Genomic DNA, 26,125 nt, shown 5'->3' on the forward strand with positions numbered 1-26,125 from the left:
CGTTACTTTTTTAACAAATCATAATGAATCAGTGTCCTCATGTAACAGGAACAATTTATGCCAATTTACTCTATTAAAGCTGCCAATGATTTTGAACACCTCTATGAAAACTCCTGTTAACGTGCCTGCAGACATCAAAAAATATGAATGCTGGAAGTACAAACTTAATTTTGAAAATCTGGATGTACACAACAAGTATGCACCTGCGGGGGTAAATAGTGACCAGGTTTAAACTTTCAGATCAACATCCTTTCATCAGCACTGGTGAAAGTTACAAATGTGAGCTAAGACTTTAAGAAAATGCTACGTAGAACGGCAGATGGCAAAAAAACCCAAAAGGGAGGTTTGTGATTGTGTGCCACACACGCGCATAAAATGGCAAACAGTCTAAAGGAAATAGTAAGAGTACAATTAAAGATAGTGAGCACTGTGTCATCAACAGGAGTGCATGAGTTCCATTGGAGCACGAGAGAAGACCAAGGACAGAATGATCAGTGCGAGCAAAGCACAGATTTAAAATGATAGGAATGATCACAAATAGTGTGATACTTGTGGACTGAATGGAAATGTTCCACAATCTGTGCATCTGTCATCAGAATGTAGAGCAGAGTACATTGTGAGCAGCAAATACAGCACACTACATTTAAATGATTAGTCCAGGAGGATTCATTGAGGGGGTATTTGATGAGGAGAGAGGAGGTAAAAGGCCTGTTGCTGCACCTTGACAGGTGCCATGGAAAGTCAAAACGACTCGTAGAAGCTGTTAGGAAAAGACTGCGGTATTCGGAGGGGAAGGAATGTTTGGTGACAGCATCACACAAGCTGGAGGTGGTAAAAATGCTGAGAGCTAATCCATTGAAAAAGTTGGTAATTTAAAGGAGGAAGCATTCCCCCCGCCTGGGGGAAGCAGCAGTGGCCGTGTCTCCGCAGTGGAGTCCAGCCCTGTAACTCAGAGGGCTAAGGAAAAGAGGAGGAAGGCGGTATTAATCGGGGACTCGATGGTGAAGGGGACAGACAGGCGTTTCTGCGGAGGTAGGCGGGATTCTCGCATGGTGGTCTGCCTCCCTGGGGCCGGGATCCAGGATGTCGCTAGTCGCGTCCCGGAAATCCTGAGGTGGGAGGGAGAGGAGCCTGAGGTAGCGGTACATATCGGTACCGCTGATATGGGTAGGAAGGGAGAAGGGGTCATGAAAAGGGAGTACAGGGAATTAGGGAGACAGCTGAGAAAGAGGAAAGCAAAGGTAGTAATCTCAGGATTACTGCCTGTGCCACGGGAAGGTGAGGGCAGGAATGGAGTGAGGTGGAGGATGAATGTGTGGCTGAGGGACTGGTGCAGGGGGCAGGGATTCAGGTTCCTGGACCATTGGGACCTCTTTAGGGGCAGGGGTGATCTGTATACAAAAAACGGGTGGAACTTGAATCACACGGGGACCAATATCCTGGCCGATAGGTTGGCTAAGGCTACTGGGGAGAATTTAAACTAGATAGGTTGGGGGGAGGGGAGCTAGAAGAGTTGACTAGGATCAAGGAACTAATTGATGGGGGGGAGGATGCAGGGGTAAGGGGAATTACAAAATTAATGGTAGAGGAGAGGGTGCAAGTGAATGAAGGCGGTAATTTAGATAAGGGAGTAGAGGGAGACGGTGTTCGCGACTCATCAAGGCGGGTCCAGATAAAAGCTGGAATAAGGACACTTTGCCTGAATGCACGAAGCATTCGGAACAAGGTAAATGAGTTGATGGTGCAAATCAGCACAAGTGGGTACGATCTAGTGGCCATTACAGAAACGTGGCTGAAAGGTGACCAGGACTGGGAGATGAATATCCAGGGGTATCAGGCGTTTAGGAAGAATAGACAGGAAGGAAAAGGTGGTGGGGTCGCGCTATTAATAAGAGATAATATCAGGGTAGTACTGAGGGATGACATAGGCTCTGAGGAACAAAACGTGGAATCATTATGGGTAGAGATGAGGAATAGTAGAGGGAGAAAGACACTAGTAGGTGTGGTATATAGGCCCCCAAATAATAATGTTGAGGTAGGGAGGGCTATAAACAAGCAGATAAGGGATGCGTGTAAAAACGGAACGGCAATAATCATGGGGGACTTGAACATGCACATTGACTGGCAGACTCAAGTCGGTAAGGGTGGAATGGAGGAAGAGTTCTTAGAATGCTGTCGGGATAGTTTCCTTGAACAGCATGTTACGGAACCGATGAGGGAACGAGCTATTTTGGATCTGGTATTGTGTAACGAGGTAGGTAGAATTAAGGATCTTATTGTGAAGGACCCTCTTGGGTCTAGTGACCACAATATGGTCGAATTTCTGATTCAGATGGAAGAGGAGAAAGTTTGGTCTCAAACCAGTGTCCTCTGTTTGAACAGAGGGAAATATGGTAGGATGAGGGATGAATTGGCTAAGGTAGACTGGGAGAGCAGGCTGGCAGGTAGGATAGCTGAGGAACAGTGGAGGATTTTTAAGGAGATCCTTTTCAGTTCTCAGCAAAAATGTATTCCAGCAAAAAACAAGGATTGTAAGAAAAGGGAGAACCAGCCGTGGATAACGAAGGAAATAAAGGAGAGTATTAAAATAAAAACAGCTGCGTACAGAGTGGCCAAAAATAGTGGAGAAACAAGTGATTGGGAAAAATTTAAGAAACAACAAAGAGAGACTAAGAAAGCGATAAAGAAAGGAAGGATAGACTATGAAGCTTGGCTAGCAATTAATATAAAAAATGATAGTAAAAGTTTTTATAAATATATAAAAAGGAATAGAGTGGCTAGAGTGAATGTTGGACCCTTGGAGGACGAGAGGGGGGAGTTAATAGTGGGAAATGAGGATATGGCTGAGTCTTTAAATAAGTTTTTTGTGTCGGTCTTCACGGTGGAGGACACAAATAGTTTGCCAAATATTAACGATAGAGGGTTGGCAGCAGGAGAAATACTTAATACAATTAATGTGACCAGAGAGGCAGTGCTGGGTAGACTAATGGGACTGAAGGTGGACAAGTCCCCGGGTCCGGATGGAATGCATCCCAGGGTATTGAAAGAAATGTCGGAGGTAATAGTGGATGCGTTAGTGATTATTTATCAAAACTCGTTGCATTCTGGGGTAGTGCCGGTTGATTGGAAAACGGCTAATGTTACGCCGCTGTTTAAAAAAGGAAGGAGACAAAAGGCGGGTAACTATAGGCCGGACAGCTTAACGTCTGTAGTAGGGAAAATGCTGGAATCCATTATTAAAGAGGAGATAGCAGGGCATCTGGATAGAAATGGTTCGATCAATCAGACGCAGCATGGATTCATGAGGGGAAAGTCGTGCTTGACGAACATGTTGGATTTTTATGAAGATGTGACTAGGGCGGTTGATGGAGGAGAACCGGTGGATGCGGTGCTTTTGGATTTCCAAAAGGCGTTTGATAAGTTGCCCCATAAAAGGCTGCTGAAGAAGATTAGGGCACACGGAGTTGGGGGTAGTGTGTTAAAGTGGATTGGGGACTGGCTATCCGACAGGAAGCAAAGAGCCGGAATAAATGGGTGTTTTTCCGGTTGGAGGAAGGTAACTAGTGGCGTGCCGCAGGGATCGGTACTCGGGCCGCAACTGTTTACCATTTATATAGATGATCTGGAGGAGGGGACGGAGTGTAGGGTAACGAAGTTTGCAGACGACACAAAGATAAGTGGAAAAGTGAATCGTGTGGAGGACGGAGAAGATCTGCAGAGAGATTTGGACAGGCTGAGTGAGTGGGCGAGGACATGGCAAATGGAGTATAACGTTGAGAAATGCAAGGTTATACACTTTGGAGGAAATAATAACAAATGGGATTACTATCTCAATGGAAACAAATTAAAACATGCTACCGTGCAAAGGGACCTGGGGGTCCTTGTGCATGAGACGCAAAAGCCCAGTCTGCAGGTACAACAGGTGATCAAGAAGGCAAATGGGATGTTGGCCTATATTGCGAGGGGGATAGAATATAAAAGCAGGGATGTCTTGATGCACCTGTACAGGGCATTGGTGAGGCCACAGCTGGAATACAGTGTGCAGTATTGGTCCCCTTATATGAGGAAGGATATATTGGCATTGGAGGGAGTGCAGAGAAGGTTCACCAGGTTGATACCGGAGATGAGGGGTTTGGATTATGAGGAGAGGCTGAGGAGATTGGGTTTGTACTCGTTGGAGTTTAGAAGGATGAGGGGGGATCTTATGGAGACTTATAAGATAATGCGGGGGCTGGATAGGGTGGAGGCGGAGAGATTCTTTCCACTTAGTAAGGAAGTTAAAACTAGAGGACACAGCCTCAAAATAAAGGGGGGTCGGTTTAAGACAGAGTTGAGGAGGAACTTCTTCTCCCAGAGGGTGGTGAATCTCTGGAATTCTCTGCCCACTGAGGTGGTGGAGGCTAGCTCGCTGAATATGTTTAAAGCGCGGATGGATGGATTCCTGATCGGTAAGGGAATTAAGGGTTATGGGGATCAGGCGGGTAAGTGGTACTGATCCACGTCAGATCAGCCATGATCTTATTGAATGGCGGGGCAGGCTCGAGGGGCTAGATGGCCTACTCCTGCTCCTATTTCTTATGTTCTTATTATCATAATACAGAGAATATAGAGACGGGGTGAGAGCAGAGGTGTGGGACAAGAGCAGACACAGATGAGCATGCTGTCAGCCACAGAGTGGGGAGATCAGTGGCTGAGGAAAAAGGAAGAAATATCAGAATTTCTCAAATGGAAAGCTCCATTATCAGTACGCATTGTTCAAGACGTTAATTATACGGCCAGGAGAAATATTGATGTATCTGAACGTTTTATGTTTCAATTTGGTAGAATACATTCAATGCTCACAATGTGGTTTGCTCTCGATTGGATAGACTGAGTGTCTGCTTTGTGAAACACCTGTCTTCAGTCAGAACAAAGATTTAAATCCAAGCTTAAACTGAAGTCCCAGCTCTAAACAAAGGAAACTCAGAATGTATTACAGGTGAGTTGGCTAAAATAGATTGGGAAACTCGATGAAGGGGCACGAAGGTGGATAGGCAGTGTCTGATATTTAAGGAAGAAATGCTTGCATTGTAACAGTTGTACATTTCCTTCAGTCGCAAAAACATTACAGGAAAAATGACCCACTCATGGCTAATAAAATTAGGTATTATTAGATCTGATGATGATTTTTATAAAGTTGAAAGAAAAAGTTGCAATCCCAAGGATTGGGAACAGTTTTTATTTTAGGAAAGGAGGATAAAGAGATTGATTAGAGGGATAAAATGCAGTACGAGAGTGAACTTGCAAGTCGCTTACAATTGGACTATTAAAGCTTTTGTTAGTGTGTGAAAAAATATAACAAAGACAAATTTAGGTGCTTTGCATTCGGATATGGACAAATTTATAACGGAGAACAAGGTAATGACAGCGCAATTAAATAAGTGTTTTCATGCTGTCTTCATGGAGGAACACACAAATAACTTCCCAGCAATGCTCGGGAACCATGGTCTAGAAATTGGGGGGATTTAATATTACTCAAATATATAGTGCTGGAGAAATTAATGGGACTGAGGGCTGAAAAATCTCCAAGGCCCAATAATCTACATCACAGGATACGAAAGGAAGTGGCAATGGGAATAATGGATCCAACATTGTCTACATTCTTTAACAGTCTCAGCAGTTTGGAGAGTGGAAAATGTTACCCCTGAGCACAGTTTCATAGCAGAGAGCACAGTTCCACAGCAGAGATCACAGTTTGACAGCAGAGAGCACAGTTCCACAGCAGAGAGTACTTTTCCACAACAGGGAAATGAGTTCCACAGCGGAGATCACGGTTCCACAGCAGACAGCCCAGTTCCACAGCAAGGATCACAGTTCCACAGCAGGGATCACAGTTCCACAGCAGAGAGCACAGTTCCACAGCAGAGAGCACAGTTCCACAGCAGAGAGCACAGTTCCACAGCAGAGAGCACAGTTCCACAGCAGAGAGCACAGTTCCACAGCAGAGAGCACAGTTCCACAGCAGGGATCACAGTTCCACTGTAGAGGGCACAGTTCCACAGCAGAGAGCACAGTTCCACAGCAGAGAGCACAGTTCCACAGCAGAGAGCACAGTTCCACAGCAGAGAGCACAGTTCCACAGCAGAGAGCACAGTTCCACAGCAGAGATCACAGTTCCACAGCGGAGAGCACAGTTCCACAGCGGAGAGCACAGTTCCACAGCGGAGAGCACAGTTCCACAGCAGAGAGCACAGTTCCACAGCAGAGAGCACAGTTCCACAGCAGAGAGCACAGTTTCACAGCAGAGAGCACAGTTCCACAGCAGAGAGCACAGTTCCACAGCAGAGAGCACAGTTCCAAAGCAGAGAGCACAGTTCCACAGCAGGGAGCACAGTTCCACAGCAGGGAGCACAGTTCCACAGCAGAGATCACAGTTCCACAGCAGAGAGCACAGTTCCACAGCAGAGAGCACGGTTCCACAGCAGAGATCACAGTTCCACAGCAGAGAGCACAGTTCCACAGCAGAGAGCACAGTTCCACAGCAGAGATGACAGTTCCACAGCAGAGAGCACAGTTCCACAGCAGAGATGACAGTTCCACAGCAGAGAGCACAGTTCCACAGCAGAGAGCACAGTTCCACAGCAGGGTGCACAATTCCACAGCAGAGATCACAATTCCACAGCAGAGCAAAGTTCCACAGCAGGGAGCACAGTTCCACAGCAGAGAGCACAGTTCCACAGTAGAGAGCACAGTTCTACATCAGCGAGCACAGTTCCACAGCACTGAGAACTTTTCCACAACAGGGAAAAGAGTTCCACAGCAGAGAGCACAGTTCCACAGCAGAGAGCACAGTTCCACAGCAGAGAGCACAGTTCCACAGCAGAGAGCACAGCTCCACAGATACACAAGCCAAGGTTTTTCCCTTTCAGCCCGTTTCTCCCAAACAGCTGACACAGGCGTGATGATCCGAATGATCTTGGATTATTCACCATCACTCTATGATTGTCCGAATAGAAAAAAAAGCTATGTTCTTAAATGAAAACAATCTAGTGAAGTTTAGACGTATTAGCTGCACTATTTCTGATCTACAGGGCACCCTGCAGTAAGCCACCATTATTGTATGGGCAGCAGCGTCCTCCCTGTGACATGTACCATTCAGAAGGACAAGAATATCAGCACAGCGGACACAGCATCACCTTAAAGACAGAGTTAATCATTATTTGGACAGAAATCACTATTCTTTCTGAATTACTGGTTTAAAACATGAAATTCAGTTCCCAAAATCACCATAAACTGAGAAAGTGAAGTTTCCTTTCTTCAGGTTTGCATTAGATACACATTGTATGAAATACCTTTTTCAGTCTCTCTGATTGTTCCCTTGATTCGCCTCTTCACAGCTGGACGGATTTTAACGTGTTCAGTTTACACCACATTTCACCCTTCTCGGCCTTACTTAAGGTCAAAACTGTGACCTGCGTGTGTCCTTTCTCCTCGCACTGAATGTCTGCCTCTAACATATTGTGGTCACTCAGTGTTTGATGTTTATTTACTGTCAGATTATTAATTAATCCTGCTCCCGCTTCATTACTGAAATTAGTGGAACCTTTTGTCTTGTGCTTTCCAAAGCAAGGTGGAGGGCAGGAGTGATTAAGTAATAAAAGAATTGGTGCTGCAAGGCTAAAGGGAGTGGGAAAGGAACAAGTAACAGCAAACAGAGATGTGTCTGAAGGAGGTGTGAATTGAAGAATGATGAACAACTGCCAGCTGAAAGCAAAATCAAGAGAAAATAAAGATGAAAACCAAAAATCAAAATAAAATGGAATCAATTATGACGGTTACTATCATATTAGAAATACGGGCAGGAGTCACGCCATTCAGCCCCTCAGTCCTGCACCATCATTCAAGAAGGGGAGGCGATGGTCTCGTGGTATAATCGCTAGACTATTAATCTGGAAACTCAGCTAATGTTCTGGGGACCCAGATTCGAAACCCTCCACAGCAGATGGTAGAATTTGATTTCAATAAAAAGTAATTTGAAAATAAGAATCTAGTGATGGCGATGGAACCATTGTTGGAAAAATCCATCTGGTTCACTAATGTGCTTTAGGGCAGGAAATCTGATGAAATTACCTTGTGTGGCCTACATGTGACTTCAGAGCGACAGCAATGTGGTTGACTCGATCCATGGATGGGTAATAAATGCTGGCCAGTGATGCGCACATCCTATGAATGGACCAAGGAAATAATTGTGGCTGCAAATCGACTTTTCAAACTTTTGCAGCAACCATTCACTCCCTTGTATAATCTGTCTAATTCAGCCTAGAACATATTCAATGATCCAGCCTCAACTGTTGTCTGGGGAAGGGAATTCCACTGACTAACGATCCTCTGAGATGAGATGAGAGTGACTGCCCTCGACATCAAAACAGGATTTGACCGAGTTCAGCATCAAGGATCCTCAGCAAAAGCAAAGTCGATGGGAATCATGGAAACCTCTCCACTGGTTGGAACTTTATCCAGCATAAAGTAAGATGGTTGTGGTGGTCAGTCATTTCATCCTCAGGAGATCATTTCCCGAGTTTGTCAAGTTACTGTCCCAGACCCTTCCACCATAAGGTCAGAATTGGAGATGCTCGCTGATGACTGTGCAATGTTTAGCACCATTCAGGACTCTTCAGTTACCGAAGCAGCCCATTCCCAAATGCAGCAAGAACTGGACAGTATCCAAGCTTGGGCTGAGAAGTGGCAAATAACAATCACACCACACATGTACCAGACCAAGACCATTTCCAGCAAGACAGAATCTAACCATTGTCCCTTGACATTAAATGAAATTATATCAATATCTTTGTGATTACCTTCAATTGGACTAGCGATGTAATACAAGGGCTACAAGGCAGGTCAGAGACACAAAATCCCATGGTGAGTAACAAAGATCCTAACTGCCAAACACTATTCACCATCTACCAGGCACAAATCAGGAGTATGATGGATTAATCTCCACTTGCCTGGGTTAATGCAGCACCAGCAACACTCAAGAGGTTTGACACCATCCCGGACAAAGCATCCCTCATGATTGACATCCAATCTGTAAACACACATGCCCTTGACCACTGACATACAGTGGCAGCAGTACTTACTACCTCCAAGATGAGCTACTGGAACTCACAAAGGTTCCTTCAGTAGCATCTTTCAAACCAAAGAGCACTACCGTCTAGAGAAGGACAAGAACAGTTGACTCATGGAAACACCATTAAATGGACCTTACCCTCCAAGTCACTTACCATTCTCACTTGGAAATATATCGCTGTTCCTTCATTGTGGCTGGATTCATTCTGTATCTCTCATTCTCTGGTGCAATATATCTGTACCATATGTCATATGTATCTTGCATTTTCTGCTGCAGGATGTATGTTGCATCATTGTTTGAGCCTGTGTTTGGAACAGTAGTTGAGCAAGGGATTTTGTCTATCAGTTACTTTCTGATATTGCACGTGAATTTGGGACTCATTCTGAATCTCTTAAGAATAGCATGCGTGAACATTCAAATTCTGAGCAGGAATAGAACACTCGAGTCTGCTCCTCCATTCTATTACATCATGGCTGATCTGATTTGAACATCGACTCCACACTCCTGTCTAAACTTAATACCTTTTAGTCTTTGCTTATCAACAATCTATCTACCTTTGGCTAACAGACTCCATTTCAATTAGTGTGCATGTGTTTGTGTGTGTGACTATCAGTCAGCGCTATTGTATATGAATTTAAACACAATTCTGAATAGGAATCTTTCTGGTACCGCATGAGTGCAGTATTCAGTATTTTCTGAAATTGTATGAGTTTGGCAGGCATTCTGATCTGTCACAAAGATGGAATATTAGGGTAGGATTTATGTTTCTGTTTCTGGTACCATACAGTGGGGTTCATTCAGCATCTGAGTATATCTGCTGCTGTTTCTAAAGGGTGCAAATCATGTGTATTGGTCAGACTGTCATAATGTGTGTGAGTGTGGGATCATTCTGAATCTGTCACTGGTACTCAATGTCTGGGATACTGCTATGTAAGTGTGATAATCAGATGTCACTTTCAGTCTCTGGTGCTGCATGTGCAGCATGAGATTCATTCATCTAACACTGAGCACGTTTGAGAATTATCGTGTGTCTGTCAGACTCTATGACTCAGTGTGAGCATGGGATTCATCATGTAATCTTCAATCTATTTATAAGTTTGGATTCATTCTATATAAATTTCCAGCAAAGCAACAGGCCACTGATGTGGTAGGTTTGAAGCAAACAATGTGTGTGAATTTCGGCCCAACATTAAATCTGTGTCACTCTGAACACAATTGTGAAAGATAATGTATCCTTCAATCTGATACTGGATTGCGATGCAAGCTTCACTCAGGTTGTTCACATTGATTTGATCTGTGACACTCAGTCTGATTCTGAGTAAGAATTTTGACATGAATGTAAAAGGAAACTCAGTCTGGAATTCGTATAGTATCGTCCATCTGGCTCAGTGTGAGTGGGGAGTTAGGATTAGTTAATAAGCTATAGTTCAATTCATAGTAATCAAATTGATATTGTAACTTTAAGTTTCATAACCTGGGTGAGTTTTCAACTGGAATCTGAATTTGTATCTCAGGTTATACGAGCTCTCAGAATATCTCAATCTGAGAATGTATTTGAGATGAGGCTTTGTATCGAATGTATTTGTGAGGATACAAACTATGGGCCACTTTTAAACCCCTGATGTGGGTGGTATTTAACTCGAATCTCAGTGTACATTATTAAGGTGCATTATGTAACTTTTAACCGAAAACCATTTGTCAGTTTGATCAGACATTGAATTTGGAGCTGTGGCTGCTCTATTGTGGGATTGACACAGTGATGAGCGGCACGGTAGCACAGTGGTTAGCACTGCTGCTTCACAGCTCCAGGGTCCTGGGTTCGATTCCCGGCTCGGGTCACTGTCTGTGTGGAGTTTGCACATTCTCCTCATGTCTGCGTGGGTTTCCTCCGGGTGCTCTGGTTTCCTCCCACAGTCCAAAGATGTGCGGGTTAGGTTGATTGGCCAGGTTAAAAATTGCCCCTTAGAGTCCTGTGATGCGTAGGTTAGTGGGATTAGTGGGTAAATATGTGGGGGTGGGGCCTGGGTGGGATTGTGTTCGGTGCAGACTCGATGGGCCGAATGGCCTCCTTCTGCACTGCAGGGTTTCTATGATTCAATATTATGTGAGAATTTGGACTGGGATTTATGGGTCCCCCTATCAATGGCACTGAGTTTGTTTTGATGTATTGGTATACAGTGAAAGGTATTGATTCTTGCGTAGAACGGATGAAGCATACCGTTCATCGAGTAGAGGGGAGAAGGAAAGGAGAGGATGCAGACTGTAGTGTTAAAAATCCATTTACCAGGAGTGGGGTTCGAACCCACGCAGACATATGGCCATTGGATCTTAAACCTTAACCACTCGGCCATTCTGGTACGAGAACTGGCTGTCAAATAGGCACATCATCTGTCTCTCCTGCTGTTTGGGTCTGTGGAATTGATCAGCTGTCTGTGTCTCTGAGCTGTCAGTGACAATGTACGGACTGTGTGAGAGAAGGAGTTGGCGACACTTTTCCCTGTAACTTGTGTGGAGGAAATATCACGTTTGTTTTGGATCCGTCAAATATTTGTCTGTGGAAACAAAGTACATTCAACAACTCAAATCCAGATTCCGTCAGTTTAATCTCTATTAATAATCATTGTGAGCGGTTTGTGAGGCTGCAGCCAGACTCCAGCTCTGATTGGTCACTCTCATTTCAATCACATTCTTAACCAATGGGAGGATCAGGGAGAAGAAATTGATTGGTTTTGATTGGTTCACATTTTCAAATTGGAAAAACCCGCCAATTTCAGTGCAGAAAAAATACAAAATAACGGAACGCCTGAATGTTCAGGAAACTATTTCAATCTCACACTTTATAATCTGTTTATTGTATTTTCCCTCACAGAATCCTGGCGCTATTTTAGGAACAGTTTGAATTTCTCAGTCTCTTATCTGTAACCCGCGGTAATCAGACCTCGTTCAGGAATTTAAAACGGAGCAAATCTCAGCTCAGTGGAAAAGCAGAAACATCGGGATCACCAACCAACTCCTTCACACAGGCTTCACAGGGACAGAGGGAAACGGCTGATTTCTGATCCTCTCCCCTGAAAGCGGCCGGGAATGTTACAATGGGAAGTGCGGAGAGAATTCCTGACTCAATCCCGGTGGAACAGGCAGCTTTGTCACCCGAGAAAAAGGAGGGCCGGGGGGAGGCAGATCTTAAAGCGCTGCAATGGACGCAGGTCCTGTGTGTGCAGAAATCTCAGTGATTCCGTCCTCTGGGAAAGATGCGGAATAAACAGATCAGCCCGAGAATAACCTCTTCATTCCCGCCTTTACTCTATTCCGGGAGCGGCTCCCAGATCGCCCGAGAAAAAATAATTTAATTCAGAGTCGTGAAACTCTGAATATAGTTATAATTAAATTTAAATAATTACCTCCTGATATTTTTTCTGCCCATTGTCCGTGATAATCCCCAGACTGGGGTTTATAATCCGCTCTCAGTTCAGTTTGATTGTCCCTTCAATGTGAAAGTGTGTGTGAGGGGCGGGTATGAAGTCCCATTCACAGCATTCTGCACCGGGACAAATCTCTATCCTCCAGAAAGACATTTCTCATTCACTCAATAAGGGAAAAGATGGCGCAGCTTTTTCAGAGATTGTGGGTGGCTCTTAAAAGAGCCGTTGTGTTTGGAGTGTTTTCAGTCCATGGGGGGTTTTACTTGGAGCTGGTGTACTTGGTCACCGCCTTTGTCCCTTCCGACACGGCGTGCTTGGCCAGTTCCCCGGGCAGCAGCAGGCGCACGGCGGTCTGGATCTCCCGGGAGCTGATGGTGCTGCGCTTGTTGTAATGGGCCAGGCGGGAAGCCTCACGCGCGATGCGCTCGAAAATATCGTTCACGAACGAGTTCATGATGCTCATGGCCTTGGAGGAGATGCCGGTGTCGGGGTGAACCTGCTTCATCACTTTGTAGATGTAGATGGAGTAACTCTCCTTCCTCGACCTTCGCCGCTTCTTGCCGCCCTTTGTTCCCGGTTTCTTAATCACTTTCTTCGCTCCCTTCTTGGGAGCTGGTTTCGATGTTGGTTTCTTCTCATCAACCATCGTCAAATTCACACAGAAATAAAGCAAACCCCTTCCGAGCGCTGATTAAATAGACAGTCCCACAGAACTATGCTAATGAGGAATTGGGAAAGCAATGATTGTGATTGGACATTTTGAAAGTTATTACAGTCACTTATCAGGGTTCATTTGAGTGAATATGAAAATAGACCAATCAGATTGAGGTGTTTCCGCCAATCACAAGCCTCCTTACTAAATCAGGAAATACATTTCACAAAGAATCTCCAGCGCCAGTTTGTCAGTGTGTAAAGATCCACCGGGAAATGTCGCCTGGCTGTCGGTGTGAGGGACCCTTCTCCACAGAGGGACTGTGCGGGAGTGTGGGTTCCTTCCGGAACTGTGAATATCTGGTAATGTGTGTGAGTGTGGGATTTACTCACTCTCTGACACAGTGTGGGATTTACTCACTCTCTGATACAGTGTGTGTGGGATTTACTCACACATCCGATACAGTGAGAGTGTGGGATTTACTCACTCACTGACACAGTGTATGAGTGTGGGATTTACTCACTCTCTGATACAGTGTGAGAGTGTGGGATTTACTCACTCTCTGATACAGTGTGTGAGTGTGGGATTTACTCACTCACTGACACAGTGTGAGAGTGTGGGATTTACTCACTCTCTGATACAGTGTGTGAGTGTGGGATTTACTCACTCTCTGATACAGTGTGAGTGTGGGATTTACTCACTCTCTGATACAGTGTGTGTGGGATTTACTCACTCTCTGATACAGTGTGTGAGTGTGGGATTTACTCACTCTCTGATACTGAGTGTGGGATTTACTCACTCTCTGATACAGAGTGTGAGTGTGGGATTTACTCACTCTCTGATACAGTGTGAGTGTGGGATTTACTCTCTGATACAGTGTGAGTGTGGGATTTACTCACTCTCTGATACAGTGTGTGTGGGATTTACTCTCTGATACAGTGTGAGTGTGGGATTTACTCACTCTCTGACACAGTGTGTGAGTGTGGGATTTACTCACTCTCTGATACAGTGTGAGAGTGTGGGATTTACTCACTCTCTGATACAGTATGAGTGTGGGATTTACTCACTCTCTGATACAGTGTGTGAGTGTGGGATTTACTCACTCTCTGATACAGTATGAGTGTGGGATTTACTCACTCTCTGATACAGTGTGTGAGTGAGGGATTTACTCACTCTCTGATACAGTGTGTGAGTGTGGGATTTACTCACTCTCTGATACAGTGTGTGAGTGTGGGATTTACTCACTCTCTGATACAGTGTGTGAGTGTGGGATTTACTCACTCTCTGATACAGTGAGTGAGGGATTTACTCACTCTGATACAGTATGAGTGTGGGATTTACTCACTCTCTGATACAGTGTGTGTGTGGGGGATTTACTCACTCTCTGATACAGTGTGTGTGTGGGGGATTTACTCACTCTCTGATACAGTGTGTGTGTGTGGGATTTACTCACTCTCTGATAGAGTGTGAGAGTGTAGGCACGGTAGCACAGTGGTTAGCACTGCTGCTTCACAGCTCCAGGGTCCCGGGTTCGATTCCCGGCACGGGTCACTGTCTGTGTGGAGTTTGCACATTCTCCTCGTGTCTGCGTGGGTTTCCTCCGGGTGCTCCGGTTTCCTCCCACAGTCCAAAGATGTGCAGGTTAGGTTGACTGGCCAGGTTAAAAATTGCCCCTTAGAGTCCTGTGATGCGTCGGTTAGAGGGATTAGCGGGTAAAAATATGTGGGGGTAGGGCCTGGGTGGGATTGTGGTCGGTGCAGACTCGATGGGCCGAATGGCCTCCTTCTGCACTGTAGGGTTTCTATGATTCTATGAGTGTGGGATTTACTCACTCTCTGATACAGTGTGTGAGTGTGGGATTTACTCACTCTCTGATACAGTGTGTGTGGGGGGGACTTACTTACTGATGCAGTCTGTGAGCGTGGGATTTACTCACTCTCGGATGCAGTGTGAGTGTGGGATTTACTCACTCTCTGATACAGTGTGAGTGTGGGATTTACTCACTCTCGGATACAGCGTGAGTGTGGGATTTACTCACTCTCTGACACAGTGTGTGAGTGTGGGATTTACTCACTCTCTGATACAGTGTGTGAGTGTGGGATTTACTCACTCTCTGATACAGTGTGTGTGGGGGGGACTTACTCACTGATGCAGTCTGTGAGCGTGGGATTTACTCACTCTCGGATGCAGTGTGAGTGTGGGATTTACTCACTCTCTGATACAGTGTGAGTGTGGGATTTACTCACTCTCGGATACAGCGTGAGTGTGGGATTTACTCACTCTCTGACACAGTGTGTGAGTGTGGGATTTACTCACTCTCTGATACAGTGTGTGAGTGTGGGATTTACTCACTCTCTGATACAGTGTGTGTGGGGGGGACTTACTCACTGATGCAGTCTGTGAGCGTGGGATTTACTCACTCTCGGATGCAGTGTGAGTGTGGGATTTACTCACTCTCTGATACAGTGTGAGTGTGGGATTTACTCACTCTCGGATACAGCGTGAGTGTGGGATTTACTCACTCTCTGACACAGTGTGTGAGTGTGGGATTTACTCACTCTCTGATACAGTGTGTGTGTGTGTGTGTGTGTGTGTGTGTGTGTGTGTGTGTGTGTGTGTGTGTGTGTGTGTGTGTGTGTGTGTGTGTGTGTGTGTGTGTGTGTGTGGGATTTACTCACTCTGACACAGTGTGTGAGACCATAAGTAATCGGAGCAGAATTAGGCCACTCGGCACATGGAGTCTGGTCCGCCAATCATGACTGATATTTTTCTCTTTCCCATTCTCCTGCCTTTTCCCCATAATCCCTGGTCCCCTTATTAATCAAGTCTATCTATCTCTGTCTTAAAAACACTCAATGACTTGGCCACCACAGCCTCTGCGACAAAGAGTTCCTCAGATTCACCAGTCTCTGGCTGAAGAAATTACTCCACATCTCTGTTTTAAAGGATCGTCCCTTTAGCCTGAGATTGTGCCCTCTGGTTCTAGTTTTTCCTGATTTTGGAAACAACATCTCCATGTCCCCTCTATCCAGGCCTCACAGTATCCTATAAGTTTCAACAAGGTCCCCCCTCATCCTTGTGAACTCCAATGAGTACAGACCCAGAGTCCTCAACCGTTCCTCATATGACAAGCTTTTCATTCCAGGGATCATTATTGTGAACCTCCTCTGGGCCCTTTCCAAGGCCAGCACATCCTTCCTTAGATACGGGGCCCAAAGCTGCTCACAATACTGCAAATGGGGTGTGACTGGAGCCTTGTACAGCTTCAGAAGTACATCACTGCTCTTGTATTGTATCCCTCTCGCCATGAATGCTAACATTGCATTTGCCTTCCGAACTGCCAACTGACCCTGCCGGTTAACCTTAAGAGAATCTTGAACAATGACTCCCAAGTCCCTTTGCCCTTCTGATTTCCTCAGCATTTCCCCATTTAGAAAATAGTCTATGCCTCCATTCCTCCCTCCAAAGTGCATAACCTCACACTTTTCCACATTGTATTCCATCTGCCACTTCTTTGCCCACTCTCCTAGCCTGTCCAAGTCCTTCTGCAGCCCCCCTGCTTCCTCAGTACTACCTGTCCCTCTCCATATCTTTGTATCATCTGCAAACTTAGCAACAGAGCTTTCACTTCCTGCTTCCAAATTGTTAATGTTTCTGGTGAAAAGTTGTGGTCCCAGCACTGATCCCTGAGGCACACCACCGAACATCGGCTGCCAACCTGAAACAGACCTCTTTATCCCCACTCTCTGCCTTTTGCCAGTCAGCCAACCCTCTATCCATGCCTGGATCTGACCCTTAACACCATGGGCTCTTAACTTATTTAGCAGACTCCGACTCAGCACCGTGTCAGAAGGCCTTCTGGAAATCTAAATAAATCACGTCCACTGGTTCTCCTTTATCGAACTTCCTTTTACCCCCTCAAAGAACTTTAAAACTTAGTGTGGGATTTACTCACTGATGGAGCATGTGAGTGTGGGATTTGTATCTGTGAATGGATGAGAACATTTCTGAGGTTATGATTCATTCTGTATCTGGGTCTCATTGTGTGTCTGTCCAAAAGTGGTGCATGTGATTGCATGTAGTAATAATTCTCTTCTTGGTGGTATTAGTTTTATTTTTGTATGTATCCCTCTCCTCCACAATATCAGTGTGTTCGTTTTATATGCCGTTTTATATATCTGTCAGTCTCTGTAGCTGTATTTAAGTGCATGTGCTGCAGAACGGCAGTGGAATCACACACTGACTCTGACTGTTCTTCCTTTACGCTTGATAAGCAATTGCTAAAATACTCAATGTATAGCGTATTTTCTATCTATCCTCTGAAATTTAATCAACATTTTTCCTTCTGACAGGCAAAGAGTTGAAACCAGCAGAATAAATGGAGAGATTCTTTCACACAAGGAGAATTGCAGCCAGCTCCTCACATACAGTAAGTGTCACTCACACACAGCAGAGATGGCCAAGAGGTTCACTTGCTGGAGTTCTGATCCATTGTGCTCTGCAAGCACAGGCCCCAAGCACAATATTGTTGTTGGTTTATGGTTCAGTAGTCTGGTTGGTGAGGGTTTCAACTAAATTGGCAGCAGGTTTGACACCAGCATGTAGAAGTAGCAGAAAGGAATAAGAGCAGAAAAGAGGGAGAGTGATGGATAATACTGGAGAAGGAGCAGACTAAGAAGCACTGAAGCATTGAAGTTAGTCCTCTTCCAATTTAGAATGTCTACTTTAGATTGTTCCTTGCTAATGTCAAGCTTGTGATCCAATGATCACTGGATAAAAACACAGACACTTGATTCATGTGGCCAACCTTGGCCCACCCCATTCCCCAGCACCAGATCCAGCAATGCTTTGTTCATAGTTTCTTGAGAATACTCTGGTCCAAGAAATTCTCTTGAACATATTTCAAAAATTCCCAGACAGATGAATGTATGAATTAGGAGCAGGTGTAGGCCACTTGGCCCCTTGAACCTGCTCCACCATTCAGTATGATCATGACTGGTCTGATTGTAACTTCAAACCCACATCCTTACCTATCCCTGATAATCTTTCACCTTCTTGCTTCCTCATAGCACCAGGGAGTCGGGTTCAATTCCAACCTTGGGTGACTGTCTGGAATTTGCACATTCTCCCTGTGTCAACATTTGTTCCTCTGGCTGCTTTTTCTGAGTGGCAGTCAGTGACTAGTGGGTTCTGCAGGGATCAGTGCTAGGACCCCAACTGTTCACATTATATATTAATTATTTAGAAGAGGGAACTGAATGTATTATCTCCAAATTTGCAGATGATACGAAGTTGGGTGGGAGGGTAAGCTGTGAGGAGGATGCAGAGTTACTTCGGTGTGATTTGGACAAGCTGAGTGCATGGGCATCGCATGTCAGATGCACTATAATGTGGATAAACGTGAGGTTATCCACTTCGGTAGAAGGAATCGGAAAAAAGATTATTATACATGAATGGTTGTAAATTTAGAGAGGTGGATATTCAATGAGAGCTTGGAGTCCTCATGCATCAGTTGCTGAAAGTAAGAGCGCAGGTAGAGCAGGCAGTAAATAAGGCAAATGGCATGTTGGCCTTAATAGCGAAAGGATTTGAGTACAGAGATAGGGATGTTTTGCTGCAATTGTGTAGGGCGTTGGTGAGGCCACACCTGGAGTATTGTGTGCACTTTTGGTGTCCTTATCTGAGGAAGGATGTCCTTGCTATAGAGAGAGTACAATGAAGGTTTACTTGACAGATTCCTGGGCTGGCAGGTCTGTCATATGATGAGAGATTAAATCGCTTAGGATTCAGAGAGACTAAGTCGGTTAGAAAGAATGTTCCAAATGGTGGGGGAGACCAGAACTAGGGGTCTTGGTTGAGGACAAGGGGTAAAGCTTTCAGAACTTTGGTGAGGAGAAATTTCTTCACCCAGAGGGTGGTGAATGTGCGGAATTCACTACCACAGAATGTAGTTGAGGCCAAAACGTTGTCTGGTTTCAAGAAGAAATTAAATACAGCTCTTGGGTTCAAAGGGATCAAGGGATATGGGGGGAGGGGGGATCAGGATATTGAATTCAATGATCAGAATGAATTGTGGAGCAGGCTCAAAGGGCCGAATGGCCTCCTCCTGCTTCTGGTTTCTATGTTTCTACGCTCCGGTTTCCTCTCACATTCCAAAGATGTGCAGGTTAGGTGGATTGACCATGCCAATTTGCTTCTTTGTGTCCCAAGATGTGTAGGTTGGGGGGATTAGCAGGGTAAATGCATGGGGTTACAGGGATGTGGCAAGGAGTTGCCCTCAGAAAGATGCTCTGTTGGAAAATCAGTGCAAACCCGTGGGGCCAAATGGCCTCCATCTGCACTGTAGAGATTCTATGATTTTCTATCCACCTCTGCAATCAAAATATTGAAAGACTTTGCTTGCTTTGCCTTTCGAGGAAGGGAGTTCCATTGACACACAACCCTCTGAGTGAAAATAATCTCGCCTCATCTGTGCCTTAAATGGATGACCCTTTATTTTGAAACAGTGACCCCTCGTTCTAGATTCTCCCACAAGAGGAAATATTCTCTCCACATCCATCCTGTCAAGACCACTCAGATCTGTAAAATTTCAATCAAGTCGATACTTACTCTTCTAAACTCTCATGCATGCAAACTTATCCCCTCCAACATTTCCTCATGAGACAACCCGCTCCTTCCTGGTATTAATCCCGTAAACCTTCTCTGAACTCTGAACTTCTCTGTAGGGCGGCATGGTAGCACAGTTGTTAGCACTGCTGCTTCACAGCTCCAAGGACCTGGGTTCGATTCCCGGCTTGGGTCACTGTCTGTGTGGAGTTTGCACATTCTCCCCGTGTCTGCGTGGGTTTCCTCCGGGTGCTCCGGTTTCCTCCCACAGTCCAAAAATGTGCGCGTAGGTTGATTGGCCATGCTAAAATTGCCCTTAGTGTCCTGAGATGCGTAGGTTAGAGGGATTAGTGGGTAAATATATGGGGGGAGGGCCTGGGTGGGATTGTGTTCGATGCAGACTCGATGGGCTGAATGGCCTCTTTCTGTGCTGTAGGGTTTCTATGATTCTATGAACTGTTTCAAGCACATCTACATATTTAGCTAAAGCTAATAGAACAAAGAACAATACAGCACAGGAACAGGCCCTTCGGCCCTCCAAGTCCGTGCCGCTCCCTGGTCCAAACTATACCATTCTTTTGTATCCCTCCATTCCCACTCCGTTCATATGGCTATCTAGATAAGTCTTAAACATTCCCAGTGTGTCCGCCTCCATCACCTTGCCTGGCAGCACATTCCAGGCCCCCACCACCCTCTGTGTAAAATATGTCCTTCTGATATCTGTGTTAAACCTCCCCCCCTTCACCTTGAACCTATGACCCCTCGTGAACGTCACCACCGACCTGGGGAAAAGCTTCCCACCGTTCACCCGATCTATGCCTTTCATAATTTTATGAAGCATGTTATTTATTGGGAAAATTATTTTATATTATATATTATCTTTATTTGTTCGAGCAAGAAGTTTCACAATACCAGGTGAAAGTCCATCTGGTTTTTTGTTTGGGAGCATGAGCTTTCAGAGCGCTGCTCCTTGTTAGAATGTAACCGGGGACAACTTTGATTGGCTGTAATGTGATCAATGGGAACAAGATGTAAGGGTCAGCTGACCCAGCAAAGCATGGAACCAATCACAGAGTGATGTAACAGTCAGCTGATGAGCTGATTCACTATAAATAAGAATCTGTGCAGAATTGTCTGCGTGGGTTTCCTCCGGGTACTCCGATTTCCTCCCAGAGTCCAAAGATGTGTGGGTTAGGTTGATTGGCCATGCTAAAAATTGCCCTTAGTGTCTTGAGATGCGTAGGTTGGAGGGATTAGTGGGTAAATATGCAGAGATATGGGGGCAGGGCCTGGGTGGGATTGTGGTCAGTGCAGACTCGATGGGCCGAATGGCCTCTTTCTGTACTGTAGGGTTTCTATGATTTCTATGAATTGTGGGGAGCTTGGAGTGGCCCAGGGTGAGGCCCCAAGTTTGGAGTAATGATGTTTCTTTATTAAACCCGTCCTTTGATTTATAAGATGGAGTAAGTTTTGTTGTATTTTCATGAGCTCCATTTTGAAGAGTTCCTTCTGAAGAAACACTCCTTCTTCAGGTGAGTGGGGAGTTGGATTCACAAACAGGGCATATATAGAAACATATAGAAACATGAGAAGCGCTCCGAAAGCTCGTGCTACCAAATAAACCTGTTCGACTTCAGCCTGGTATTGTGAGACTTCTTACTGTGCCCACCCCAGTCCAATGCCGGCATCACGACATCAGATTTGTTCTAGTATAAGGTGTAAATTTTACATTGAAGACACGTCAGGTGAAGACAGCTGAGTGGAATGTGTGGTTTGTCTCATGTGGGGAGTCTTGGATGCTGCCAGTGTCTTGAATGACCACATGTGCAGGAAGTGTTCCCAGCTGCAGAAACTGGAGCTCCAGGTTTCGGACCTTGAGGAGCAGCTGGAGAGACTGTGATGCATTTGAGAGGCTGAGAGTTATGTGGACAGCACATTTAGAGAGATGGTCACAGCACAGCTCAAGGGACTAGAGGAAAGAAGGAAATGGGTGACCACTGAGCAGTCCAAGAAGAACAGGCATGTAGAATCATAGAATAGAATCATAGAATCCCTACAGTGCAGAAGGGGGCCATTCAGCCCACCGAGCCTGCACCAACAACAATCCTGCCCAGCCCCTATCCCCATAAGCCCAGGTATTTACCCTGCCAATCTCTCTAACCTACACATCTTGGGGCACTAAGGGGCAATTTAGCATGGTCAATCCACCTAACCTGTACATTTTAGGACTGTGGGAGGAAACCCACGCATAAACGGGGAGAATGTGCAAACTCCACACAAACAGCCACCCAAGGCGGGAATTGAACCCGGGTCCCTCGTGCTGTGAGGCAGCAATGCGAACCACTTTGTCACCCTGCCACCCAAACAGGTACTGCAGGAGTCCCCGGGGTCCTAGTCACTAACACATCTTCCATTTTGTTTGCAGATGAGGGTGCTGGTCAGCAGCCCAGAAGAGTGCAGTCAGAGCCAAGATTCTGGCAAAACAAGCATCTTGCTTGTACAGGTGGGGAGGAAGAAGACAGGAAGAGCAATAGTGATAGGGGATTCATCAGTCAGTAGAGCAGACAGGCATTTCTGTGGCCAAGGATTTGACTTCAGGATGGTGTGTTATCTCCCTGGCCAGTGTCAGGGATGTCACTGAATCGCTGCAGGACATCCTGAAAGAGGAGGGTGATAGGATAGAGGTTGTGATACATATAAAAGTAGCAGAAAGGAAGAAGGGCAGAAAGGAGGGAGAGTAATGGATAATACAGGAGAAGGAAGTAATACCATGTTGGATAGAAGGAGACTAACAAGTACTATGAAGAATGTCAAGACAGGTTTCCAATGTATGTAAACACACAGAGTGTGATAAATAAGGTTGATGAGCTTGAAGGACAAAGAGAAATGTGGGAATCTGGTGCAGAGGCAATGACAATAAGAGGGGGATCGTGCCTTACAAATTTGGTGGAGATTTTTGAGGAAGTGACAAAAACGATTGACAAAGGAAGGGCCGTGGATGTCGTCTATATGGATTTCAGTAAGGCATTTGACAAAGTCCCTCATGGCAGGTTGGTTAAGAAGGTTAAGGCTCATGGGATACAAGGAGAGGTGGCGAGATGGATAGAAAACTGGCTTGGCCACAGGAGACAGAGGGTAGCAGTCGAAGGGTCTTTTTCTGGCTGGAGGTCTGTGACCAGTGGTGTTCCGCAGGGCTCTGTACTGTGACCTCTGCTATTTGTGGTATGTATAAATGATTTGGAAGAAAGTGTAACTGGTGTTATCAGCAAGTTTGCGGATGACACAAAGATGGCTGGACTTGCGGATAGCGATGAACATTGTCGGACAATACAGCAGGATATAGATAGGCTGGAAAATTGGGTGGAGAAATGGCAGATGGAATTTAATCCAGATAAATACGAAGTGATGCATTTTGGAAGAACTAATGTAGGAGGGAGTTATACAATAAATGGCAGAGCCATCAAGATTATAGACACACAGAGGGACCGATGTGTGCATGTCCACAAATCCTTGAAGGTGGCAGCACAGGGGTGGAGAAGGTGGTGAAGAAGGCATATGGTATGCTTGCCTTTATAGGACGGGGTATAGAGTATAAAAGCTGGAGTCTGATGTATAGAACGCTGGTTAGGCCACATTTGGAGTACTGCGTCCAGGTCTGGTCGCTGCACTACCAGAAGGACGTGGAGGCTTTAGAGAGAGTGCAGAGAAGGTTTCCCAGGATGTTGCCTGGTATGGAGGGTCTTAGCTATGAGGAGAGATTGGATAAACTGGGCTTGTTCTCCCTGGAAAGACGGAGAATGAGGGAAGACCTAATAGAGGTGTACAAAATTATGAAGGGTATAGATAGGGTGAACAGTGGGAAGCTTTTACCCAGGTCGGAGGTGACGATCACGAGGGGTCACGGGCTCAAGGTGAGAGGGGCGAGGTATAACTCAGATATCAGAGGGACGTTTTTTACACAGAGTGGTGGGGGCCTGGAATGTGCTGCCAAGTAGGGTGGTGGAGGCAGACACGCTGGCATCGTTTAAGACTTGCCTGGATAGTCACATGAGTAAAGAACAAAGAACAGTACAGCACAGGAAACAGGCCCTTCGGCCCGCCAAGCCTGTGCCGCTCCTTGGTCCAACTAGACCAATCGTTTGTATCCCTCCATTCCCAGGCTGCTCATGTGACTATCCAGGTAAGTCTTAAACGATGTCAGCGTGCCTGCCTCCACCACCCTACTTGGCAGCGCATTCCAGGCCCCCACCACCCTCTGTGTAAAAAACGTCCCTCTGATATCTGAGTTATACTTCGCCCCTCTCACCTTGAGCCCGTGACCCCTTGTGATCGTCACCTCCGACCTGGGAAAAAGCTTCCCACTGTTCACCCTATCTATACCCTTCATAATCTTGTACACCTCTATTAGCTCTCTCCTCATTCTCCGTCTTTCCAAGGAGAACAACCCCAGTCTACCCAATCTCTCCTCATAGCTAAGGCCCTCCATACCAGGCAACATCCTGGTAAACCTTCTCTGCACTCTCTCTAACGCCTCCACGTCCTTCTGGTAGTGCGGCGACCAGAACTGGACGCAGTACTCCAAATGTTGCCTAACCAGCGTTCTATACAGCTGCATCATCAGACTCCAGCTTTTATACTCTATACCCCGTCCTATAAAGGCAAGCATACCATATGCCTTCTTCACCACCTGCTCCACCTGTGTTGCCACCTTCAAGGATTTGTGGACTTGCACACCTCGATCCCTCTGTGTTTCTATACTCCTGATGACTCTGCCATTTATTGTATAACTCCTCCCTCCATTATTTCTTCCAAAATGCATCACTTCGCATTTATCCGGATTAAACTCCATCTGCCACCTCTCCGCCCAATTTTCCAGCCTATCTACATCCTGCTGTATTGCCCGACAATGCTCTTCGCTATCCGCAAGTCCAGCCATCTTCCTGTCATCCGCAAACTTGCTGATTACACCAGTTACACCTTCTTCCAAATCATTTATATATATCACAAATAGCAGAGGTCCCAGTACAGAGCCCTGCGGAACACCACTGGTCAGAGACCTCCAGCCGGAAGAAGACCCTTCGACCACTACCCTCTGTCTCCTATGGCCAAGCCAGTTCTCCACCCATCTAGCCACTTCTCCTTGTATCCCATGAGCCTTAACCTTCTTAACCAACCTGCCATGTGGGACTTTGTCAAATGCCTTACTGAAGTCCATATAGACGACATCCCTGGCCCTTCCTTCATCAACCGTTTTTGTCACTTCCTCAAAAAACTCCACCAAATTTGTAAGGCACGACCTCCCTCTTACAAGACCATGCTGTCTGTCACTAATGAGATTGTTCCGTTCTAAATGCACATACATCCTGTCTCTAAGAATCCTCTCCAACAACTTCCCTACCACGGACGTCAAGCTCACCGGCCTATAATTTCCTGGGTTATCCCTGCTACCCTTCTTAAACAACGGGACCACATTCGCTATCCTCCAATCCTCAGGGACCTCACCCGTGTCCAAAGAAGCGACAAAGATTTCCGTCAGAGGCCCAGCAATTTCATCTCTCGTCTCCCTGAGCAGTCGAGGATAGATGCCATCAGGCCCTGGGGCTTTGTCAGTTTTAATGTTCCCTAAAAAACCTAACACTTCCTCTCTTGTAATGGAGATTTTCTCTAACCGGTCAACAACTCCCTCCGAGACATTCCCGGTTAACTCGCCCCTCTCCTTCGTGAATACCGATGCAAAGTATTCATTTAGGATCTCCCCTATTCCCTTGGGTTCTAAGCATAATTCCCCTCCTTTGTCCCTGAGAGGTCCGATTTTCTCCCTGACAACTCTTTTGTTCCTAACGTATGAATAGAATGCCTTAGGATTTTCCTTAATCCTGCCTGCCAAGAACATCTCGTGACCTCTTTTTGCCCTTCTAACTCCCCGTTTGAGTTCTTTCCTACTCTCTCTGTATTCCTCCAGAGCTCCATCTGTTTTCAGTTGCCTGGACTTAACGTACGCCTCCCTTTTCATTTTAATCAGATCCTCAATTTCCCTGGTTATCCACGGCTCTCGAATCCTACCTTTCCTATCTTTCCTTTTTACAGGCACATGCCTATCCTGCAGCCTTATCAATAGTTCCTTAAAAGACTCCCACATGCCAGACGCGGACTTACCCTCGAACATCCTCTCCCAATCAGCATCCACCAATTCCTGCCTAATCCGGCTATAGTTATCCTTCCCCCAATTTAGCACCCTGCCCGTAGGACAGCACTCATCCTTGTCCATTACTATCCTAAAGTTAACAGAGTTGTGGTCACTATTTGCTACATGTTCCCCTACCGAAACTTTGACGA

The 26,125-nt window shown here is 45.7% G+C and overlaps 1 protein-coding gene and 1 pseudogene across 2 annotated transcripts in view; both read right to left on the minus strand.

Moving 5' to 3' along the window:
* The window catches only part of LOC144482316 (uncharacterized), a 233,002-nt gene that overhangs the window by 21,866 nt on the left and 185,011 nt on the right, over window positions 1–26,125 (minus strand). The gene's annotated exons all lie outside the window — the stretch shown is intronic.
* LOC144482202 (histone H2B pseudogene) lies at window positions 9,122–13,177 on the minus strand (annotated as a pseudogene). Its single transcript, XR_013495907.1, has 2 exons — window positions 12,795–13,177; window positions 9,122–9,193 (listed from the first exon to the last, which is right to left on the minus strand). The product of XR_013495907.1 is annotated as a histone H2B pseudogene (transcript).

The sequence above is a fragment of the Mustelus asterias genome, unplaced genomic scaffold (assembly GCF_964213995.1).
Source record: "Mustelus asterias unplaced genomic scaffold, sMusAst1.hap1.1 HAP1_SCAFFOLD_35, whole genome shotgun sequence".
In the NCBI taxonomy this organism is placed as follows: domain Eukaryota; kingdom Metazoa; phylum Chordata; class Chondrichthyes; order Carcharhiniformes; family Triakidae; genus Mustelus; species Mustelus asterias.